The sequence below is a fragment of the Echeneis naucrates genome, chromosome 1, assembly GCF_900963305.1.
Source record: "Echeneis naucrates chromosome 1, fEcheNa1.1, whole genome shotgun sequence".
Taxonomy (NCBI): Eukaryota; Metazoa; Chordata; class Actinopteri; order Carangiformes; family Echeneidae; genus Echeneis; species Echeneis naucrates.
In genome coordinates, this window is record NC_042511.1 from 14,403,161 (window position 1) to 14,413,235 (window position 10,075).

Genomic DNA, 10,075 nt, shown 5'->3' on the forward strand with positions numbered 1-10,075 from the left:
GGGTGTGAGGGAAAGTGACAGTTTTAAAGTTTGGTAGTGAACACGGACCTGCAGCCAACAAATGACAAACTGTGTCTTACAGTGGTGGGATGTAAGATATTGTGCAGTCATGGTCTGAAAACACAAGTGTCTTCATTTAATCAGCCTAATTCAAGCCCTGCTCAGGAGTGTGTGAGTATATACACACTGTACTTGACATCTTGATATTTCTCCCGTTAGCTGTGTTGCATCTGTAAATGTGGGATAGCTCATATTACAAAGGGCTTTTCCACATATGCTGACACATTCCACAAAGAAAAACAAAGGCATGTATTATTGAAGTTCTTCTTGACTTATATCAGCATCAGTCGGCATTTAATACCAGCGCAATTATTTTACAGCTATAGTTCCAGGTTTCTCTGCAGATTGAAGTTTTACATAAAATGATCCAAAGGTGTAATACAAAAGTTAAAAGAAGTTTCACCTCAGTCAACTAAAACATTACAGTAGTGGTAGTGCATTAATAATAACATCAACAACAATACTAAATCAATCCTTCCACATAACTATGCTTTTTCATTTTGATCGTTTAGATTTGTGCACAAAATCAAATTTTAAATGCACATTTTTTTTTATGTACACATTGTTATAGGCTATGTAGCACGGCAAGAATATCATGTTAATATAAATTTCTGGTAATTCATCAGCTTGCTTGTACAATTAGCAATAAAATTGTTTTCTGTGGAGGCAATAAGTCACTAATAAAAATACAAGCAGTCCATACAGATAAGGTGATGCCACTAGATCTTAGTGTGTTACAGCCGTATTTATCACATTAAATAAGTCAATTTTATTTTTGTTGCTGTTGAGATTCTCAATGGCAAATATGTGTGTCTTTTTACCATGGAGACCACAGTGGTAAACAGGGACTCCATGCGCCCTCTTGTTCTATTGAAGTAAGTATGGACTTTCATCCAAACTAGTGTGTGTGCCCAGTATGAGCTTGCTGATGGAGTCAAAAACAAATTGAATCATCACTTCTGTGTTAATACTATCCCATTTAAAAAGGGATCTTTGGGAACACAATTTGCCAGAGGAAGTAGAGGAAGAGGAGGGATACAGTGGAATCACGTGCACCACAACAGACTGGATTGGAAATGCAGCATGAAGTGTATGTTTGTAGAAAGCATAAGTCCCTTTATGTGTGAAACGCGTCATGTACCAGCCGGTGCCCTCTCCTTCACTGCTATATGCCAGACAGCTGGAGAGAGGACTCCTGACACCAAAGCCTTCTTTCTTCCACGCTGAGACTGCTCATAGTTTTGTTTTTGTTTTTTTATACACAGTACGTTTATTTTCTGACTATTCATGTCGAAATGCACTGCTGTAATTGTATTGTGTATTTATTTATTTTCCTGCAGTCTACATATAATCCTAACAGGCTTGCTTTAGCCTCACTCTCATCCTTTTCACTTTATACATTTAGTTCATGTGACAGTTGAGATCATGACGGTATGTTGTTGGTTTGCCACAGTTCAGTGTTCTGACTTTTATGAAAAGTGCTTGCTGTGTGTCCCATTTGAATTAAGAAACGACTTCAGTGGTTTGAAAGATGTTGTCAGGTTGGTGGGTTTTTCAGGGAAACGGATTGTTGTGACGGGCAGCTGTCCTGAACTTCCAGTCTATAGTTGCCCGACTATGAGAAACCTCCGCTTGTGTTTACTCTGCCTGTAGTTAGCAGGGTTGGGATAGCTGCGGCTAGCTTCCGGATGCTAACAATCCGGCAGAAACACTCAGTTAACTCGGTATGATGCACGTGCTACACGCAGGGGACTTGTTTTTGCCCCACAACACCCGAGAAGTCAAAAGCTGCATCTCGGCAGGGTTTACCTCTGGTTATTTTTCACATGGGGGCTGATTAGCATGTGCTCCTCCTGTCTGTCCACGTGTTTAAGAGGAGCCGGTGGGATGTAAACAAGCAAACACCGCAGCCTCAATCGGGCACGAAAAGACACAATCGGTCGGAGTAAATGACGCTGTGGTGGGAGCCACCGGTGTACACGTATCATATGAAATCACAGCGAACCGGAGCTCACCTTTATCGTCAAACTGGAGAGCTTACAGGTGTCGGAGCTGCTCTCCTGCCTCTGGCCGGACGGGGACGGACCAACTATTTCCGGGTTTGTCCGGGGGAAAAAGGTTGGCCGACCGGAACGTTTCCCTCGGTCCTTCAGTTCAGTCATGTTTGCGATGGGACATCGTGTTGTCGCGAATAGACTGCTTATCGGTCAGCTGGACGGTTTTTCTGGACTGGAGTGATTTACAATATGTTTCAGAAAATACAGGCACTAAACATTGTAACGCCCCGATGAACGAATTAGCCTAAATGAATCTGTATTCATTTAAAATCTTAATTTAGTCTAAATGTTTAGGAAATATCAAAATCAACTGAAACACGAACGACTTTTACAAAGACTTCAGTCTTACTCATTGTGTTAGTTGGACATTATGTCCAGTATGAAATAGTATACACTCTTATTACATCATACTAACACTGCGGATGGTCTCTGTCTGCTGTCAAACAAGCTTTAATTCTTACAGACAGATACTTAAATGTTGTTGACATGATTGAATTACATAATTTTTTATTTAATTTTGATGCTTTGTGTCCTTGGCTTTAGGATGTATTGGATTCAGACCCAGGTTGCTCTAACCTTTCATTTTGGCCCAACATACGAGGCTATTCTCCTCTGACCTTTCTCACCAACAGAACTGCCTCTCACTAAATATTCCTTGATTTTTGTACCATCAAGAATCACCTCTAAAATGTCAGAAACACTTAAATATGGCACATTTGGAGATTGCAGATGGAGATTTGATGTGAACAAACTCAACATCTGATACAAAATATTATTATTGCTATAAATATTTTGATATCATGTGACCCATTTGTTTTCCTATGCATACTACATCAGTTGATGATTTCTTGTATTGTATTTAGCATATGATCAACCGCGCTTATAATTTTAGTCGAACATGTTTTCAAGGGATTTGGTTGGAAAGACCACTCTTGGCCTTGAACGTCAACGTTGTTAACGCTGACTGTTACGCAAACAGAAGATGGCGGTAATGAGCCAAAATGTTAAATTACTAAATTATATCCGAAGAAGAAGATAAGTGATTTTTTTTTTTTCTTTTAAATCGCCGGTCCTGCATCCCGGATGTTTGCTCAGGTGGACAGAGGCGATAAGTAAAGGTTAATAAATAAACTTAATAATGTTGAGATGGAGACCCCGCTTGTCACAAAAAGAGAAATCTATGGGAAAATGGCCACATTTTCTCTACTTTATCAATTACTTTTGTAAACGTGTTTGACACATTATCCATCTTGACTGCTCGTCGGCTCCACCTTCTCCTCCAAACATGGTTTCTTCTGGTTTAAAAAAAACAAAAAAAAAAACAATATGGCGACCGCGAAATGAAGAACTGGAATCTTCTCAATTGAAGTTTACTTACGAATGGCTGACCCAGTAGAAAATATTAGCACAAAAACTTTAGATTGTTTTCAAAGGAAATTGGACTGATTCCTTACCAGAAGTAGAAGTCTTCCTTGAGTAAGGATCACAGGAAATGACCAAGAAAAGGTAAGACTGAACCAGCAGCCATGCAGTTACAAAACACATTATAAGCTTTGCTATTTTAAAAGATCTTGGTTTTAAAGTATTCATTGTCTGTAGCTCTGTGTCTGCTATACTGAAGCCTTGCTGGTTGTGTCAGATCGCAGGCCTGGTCCTGGGGAAGAGATGGGTGGGGGGAGGCCCTTCTGGCTTTAGGACTGAATTTAGTTCAAAATAGAAAACTAGGTGTGTGAACTAGTTTGTGGTATCTTTGTAAGCTTGACTTAAAGATAGCTCCCATGAAGTGTCTTACACACAACACCTTTTCTTGGCTCTGGATGACCTTTTCTTTCAACAGCAGCACAGTAGCTCCGGCCTTTAAATCAGTATAATGTCCTAAATGCCCACAGGAGCATCTATGCGATGCTTACACAGCTACCTGGTTTCGTTTGCTGTTTTCTTATGCTAACAGTATATGAAAATAGCTTCTTGTTTTGCTGTGGTTTGAAGTCCCTCTAAAGCTGTAGGTTTACGAACCAGTTTCATTGTAAAAGTAATTTCCTACCATAATGCTTGTCGGCCCCACCTCTCTCCCGCTGTTCTATATTTTAACTCATTGAACACATTCTATGTGCTTGTTGAATACCGTGAGACTACATTATTATGAAATACGTACTCTGATGATAAAATGTCATTATCGAAGTTAATTTGGAAAACTTGTGGGGCATCATTTCGTTTCCTTCTGCAGACAAAACATCCAGCTGGGCCCAATGTTTTCACCATATGGACTATTGTCAGTCTGATGGATGCATGGTATTTTCAACCTCCTCAATAAGACACAAATATTAGTTATGAAATGTCAGAATATGTCTGTGTGTTCATTGGTTGTGTGCATTCATGTCTGAGGAACTATCATAGACCTTTAGGCTTGTGCTATTATTACATGTTGATGGGAATGTAAATTTATATGTAAATGTAATTTAACAGACTAGCTATCGCCATCAGTCATATTTATAACACATAGACTACAGCAAAATTATGCCATCCTAGCTCTCATGCAGACTGTGTAACATTAACATCCATCTTTTCCTCCCCTTCATTTCATGAGAATAATTGTGAACTCTGTATATCTACCTATAGGCGTCCCCATTGTAATAATACTGAGCGAATGGCGTTTTGATAGGGAATCAGAGAGTGAATGCCATCTGATTCTAGAGGTTTCTCCAACCGTGTCAGTAAAGGAAAGGCCATCACAGCGTTGGATTGTTTCCTTCCAAAGGTTAGGCCGCACCGCCTGTCTCAGCACTATCATCTCTTTTAGCCCATGTGTACGTCTGACACATAAACACACACTAAATATCCTGCATCTGTTTTGTTTTTGGGCAGTGCATATGGGGCTCTCTGCCTCCCCTGCTCCCAATATCTGTCTAAATTGGATGCAGGTTTGGGATGCCTCACTGCCTCGGTGAAATTGTGATGTGGCTGTCTGATTTTTGGCTTCCATGCATTTGCTGGTATTTCCTATTATTATTTAAAAAAGAGAGAGAGAGAGAGAGGGAGAGGTGGAGGTGGAGGAGACTGGATGAATGGAGGCATCTGGTTCAGCAGTTCATCTCTGAGCGTCCAGACCAGTGGTGTGTTGAAGATGGATGGAGTGTCCGGGACAGGGATTTAAAGTCCCCTGATTTCCAATCACACATTCCAGAGGGATGGTTCTGCGTGATGAATGATCTTTATTGAAGAATAGGGGCTAAAAGAAGCATGTCATTGCTCTCATTTGATGGTGTTTGTATGTGCCGTGGTAGATCCCACTTTCATTTGGCAGCAGATGCTGCAGCCAACACTTGGGATGAGGGGTTTCATTAAAGGAGGATTCTTGTCAGGTGCGCTCATGTATTGGCATTATTCTCCAACTGATGGCCAGAAGTGTTTGTCTGAAGACTGGGAAAAAAAAGCTAACAGTGACCTTGACACCACTACTGCTGGGATCCAGTCAGAATGATAAAAGACTGAAGTCACTATTTTACAGAAACTGTGCAAATATTTTCCAGTTATCAATATTGGCCTTACTAGACACAGTTCGTTGATAAATTGCTCACTGAGCCACATAAAATAATTATTTTAATTTTGTGATTTACTGCCAGTCATCTTCATAAATATGAAGTTTTCTGGTTTCCTTTTTCTACCATGATGGCAAACTAAATATTTTAGGGATTTCGGAGGGTTTTAAAATGTCACCAAAGCCTCAGAGAACATTTGCTGAGAGTCTGCAGAACAAATATTTTTTAATGAAAATTAAGCCTCAAAAATTATTGCTAATTAAGTGAAAAACATGTCTAACATCTGCTCGGTGTAGATTCCAACTGTGGTTGCATCAGCTTGTTTCAGTTCTGTAGCAGAAGGTCTGCTTTCCTTTCTGTTGTTGGTGCAGACTTCCTTGATACTGTATGTATGTAAATACAACCAGGCTCTCTGTATCAAAGCAGCCAGGCAGGAGGAATTCCCTCTGCAAAAAAAAAAAAAAGACTCGCCCTGGATCAGCGCTTCTGAACAAAAATGGCTCCCATGCATCACCCATATGGGGCCCTCTGTGCTAGAGGTATTCACATATACCGGACGTACAGCATTTGTGACCCTAAAGTCTCCTTACCAATTTCTTTTTCTCGCGCTATGATTTATTGAGGTGTAATCTTTTCATTCAGGCTAATAGATATCACAGCATCAAATAACTTTACACCATAAGACACTGGTGGTGTGTTAAAGAGATTCGGCAGATTCTGGAGTTAATATGCCAAATAGAGCATATACTAATCAGCAGCAAAGCTCACATGCAGAATGAAACAAATGATAAAACACAGCCGGAGGGGGCTGATGACTTGTCACACAGGCTTGAAATTCTGCGGTGTAGAAAAGAATATTTCTTTTGGTTTCTGCCGAAGTTTATAAAGTTCTTTCTCACACACCGTCCATCTCACATGATTTTGGCCCCTAGAACTGGCATTACCTTTGCTGGAAGAGCAAAGTATTCGTGTGTTGCTTCAGATGTACGTTTTAGTTTGTTTGGGAAGGGTGGGGGGGGTTTCTGCAATTTTATGGTCTGTGTACTAAACCATTAGTCCAGGCCCAGTCCAGTCTAAGGATCCAATCCCAATAAGCAAGCATAAACAAACAAAAGAGAAATCTGAAGGTTCCCTATTGAATAAGTGAGAAAGAAAAACATGCATCCAGTGTTATTATGTTGCGTTTTTTTTTTTTTTTGTGTGGGTGTGAGAAATTCAATTCTTGAAAATAAAATATACAGAATATTCAGTCATGGTGTATAAAATTTCATCACAATATTAATACATAATGAGCGGTTTTCCCAACAAATCAAAGTACCACACCACACTGAGGCTGCCTGCACAATCATACTCAAATCCACTCTTTTCATTCAGCAGTTTTGCTCATTGATTTGCAGCACCACTCACAATTGTATTATTTAAAGTGATGCCATATTGAAAATTTTGTTGATATTTAATGTGACTTTTTATTTAAAGGGTGCCCATGAGCTGAGCATGCAATCAGTGCACGTCTACCTGTTGGAAGAAGCCACAATTAAACATTACCTCATGTTAAAATGATCACAAATCTAAAATGGAGGGCGATCAAATGTTAAACCCTTTAGCCACCTGTGAGCCCTTGATATACCTCGAGATCTATTTTTTGTGCTCAGTAGATTTTAGACTATTTGTCAATCTCAGCTCTTCAAATGAGATGAATTTCCAGTATGTCACAGGTAAACCCTTCTCCCACCCACCGACGCCACCATACACATCAGAAGAAACACTTTTCTTGAAGCTCTGTGATCAACAGTCTGTCAGTGCTTTCAACAGGAAAGGGACTAGAACAAGAGAACAAGCCTGACAACACCTTTTGAGACTGGACCGAGTGACTTGTGTGTTAGGGGATTAAATTTGTGAACAGAAGCTCTATGCACTCACGCACACTCCGTCACCACACGATGCCACAACCCCTCTTTCTCAGCTACGAGTATTAAACCACATTGACAGGAGCCTTGTCCGCTCTTGTTGAATCGTCACGCTGAAATGTTTACCTTTACATACAAATGGCCTGGTGTCATGTTGTGTCACATAATGTTTCATGGACAAATAATGTGTCCCATTTCTCAATCCGCCCTATAGCCTTTAAGCCCCCTTCTAGCCTCTATAGTCACAGCAACACCCAGGCACCACGGCTGCAGAAAGGAAACCTTGTGTTGCCACAGTGAAGTGCCCTGAATTAAATCCCAGGGATGCAGAGGTAAGCTCGACCAGCACTGCTGTGTGTGTGTGTGCTTAGAAAAAAGAAAAGGCAAACGCATCAGTACCAGAGGGAACTTTTTATTTCAGTATTGGTAGAGATTTCTCCGTCTTAGGGCACAGAAATTTGAGACGAAGTGGCATCACGCACAAACTGAGTATTGTTCAAACCATCCATCATAAGCAGTAAGTAGAAACAAAAAAATCATGGCGTTGGGGAGTAAAGCTCTATTAGTTTTTTTTTTAAGCAAAAGTTGTACAGTCGTACACGGTGAAAGCATTTATACAACATGCAGTGAAGCGGGTAGGATAACAGAATTTTCCAAAGGTTAGGTCCGGATGCAAAATGTCAGTATGGGTCAATGTAAATTTTACATTAAATTGAATACTTTGGTTATGGAAAAACTGCAAAGTAACAGACATTTACCTGAATGCTTCACCTGTAAATACATTTTTGAGGTACATAACTTGTAATTTTTCTGCAACTTTGTCCTACATCAATGGTTTCCTCACAGAAAAGGCAGGTAGGGAACAGCAGGTCCACTTTGAAGCAGATGTAACATTAAAACCATTAGTGACCCATTAATGTAATGTCCATAACAAGACATTAACACCAAACATAGGAAAGGGGCAATCCTGCAAGAGTGCCCTCATCGTTTAAGCACCATGCACTCATACTTGTGTGCTTTTTCTTGAATAAAAAATCAGAGTGTAGGATTTCTGTAAATAAGAATTTAGTGCTATAAAAAGGCATTCTGGCCATGCAAATGTCCTGCTGTGAAAAGCCCCATCTTCTCAGCTCCCTCCCTCACATGCGTCTCTGTAAAAACCCGCAGAAGAGCGGGGCTTTAAAGCTTTGTCTTCCCCTGTAGTTTACACTAAATGGAAACGGTCCGGTGAAAGCCCAAAGGTCCCAGAGAGACAGGGAGCGTCTCCTTCTGTGTTTACGTGTTTATTCATTGTTCTAATCGTCCTTTTAGTTCTTCTGTCTCTCGCTTTAATGCGATTCTTTCCGGTTCCGCTCGGCGAGAGCTCGGGGTCACCGATCCAACTACTCCCCTTCATATTAATTAGGCCTGCATTAATTAGCGCGCGTCTGAAAAACAAACAAGTGATGATTAATATCTGAACTATGGCGAATTCTTTGAAGAGATCCTGTAGGCGAGCCAAATGTGGAGCGACCCCTCAACCAACATGCAGTCGAAAAATCTGAGGAAGGCATTTTTTTTTTTAGAAGGCATCCAAATAAATAAAAAACCAAAATATACACATGTATTTAAACTTCGGAAAATCTGCTATGAGTACTTGATATTTTATTTGGCCTTTTAGATGTTCAAATAGGCTAATATTGTAGCTTATAATTAGATGCACTTTTTGCGAGTACTACTACTAGCAGTAATTATAATAATAATGATACGATCAGTTGTTTTTTATATTCCCAAGTATTATGTTTATATGAAAAAAAAGTCAATAATTACCAAGTTAAGGCAAATAAAATAGCCTTGAGCCATTAATCTCCTTTCTGCGTCCGTTGCATTTATTAGAAATTGAATATTTAATTGTGAAAAAAGAAAACCAAAACGTTTATTTAATCTTCCTGTACCTCAGTGCAAACTTGGGATAAATCAGGCAAATTAAAACTTATGCATGAGATAATAACTTCAGATCGCTCAGTAGCAGATAATTGTACTGTCTTTCCTGCGAGCTCACGTTTAGGAAGTGCACTGAATAATCCGCAGCCGTGGCCACGCATACAGATTCAACTTTTGGGCCTATGCAAACAGATAAGGACGAGGCGAGTCAGTGGAGAATTCAACTTCTTGTTGTGCCTTCCAGAGAGCGTTAAGACTATAACACAATAATGTTTCAGGCCATTCACAGCTACAACTCTGAGGACAGCAGACCTCTGTCGTTATGTGATCTACAGCATGAGGCCATGAATAATAAATGTATATTTTGAAGACAAGTTGTTAAATGTGGACATGTCGCCTGATTTCATTCTAACATAAATCTCAGTTGCACTTGAATTCCTTTTTTTTTTTGTGACATATTGGGAAATTTAACACGGATGATCAACAATTGATTTATCTGAGGCTGTTTGTCCGCCTGAAGGTCGGATCCGGACCCCCCCCCCCCACATAGAAAACATTAACGGGCTATTTATGTTCCGATGCTGTGGGC

The 10,075-nt window shown here is 40.0% G+C and overlaps 1 protein-coding gene across 2 annotated transcripts in view; it reads right to left on the reverse strand.

Moving 5' to 3' along the window:
- Positions 1–2,142, reverse strand: part of zcchc7 (zinc finger, CCHC domain containing 7) — a 42,638-nt gene extending 40,496 nt beyond the window's left edge. For both annotated transcript variants that reach the window (XM_029505281.1, XM_029505275.1), the window contains exon 1: positions 2,076–2,142. The gene's annotated coding sequence lies outside the window, so the exon portion shown is untranslated. The remainder of the gene's footprint in view (positions 1–2,075) is intronic.
- Between the last annotated feature and the right edge of the window lie 7,933 nt (positions 2,143–10,075).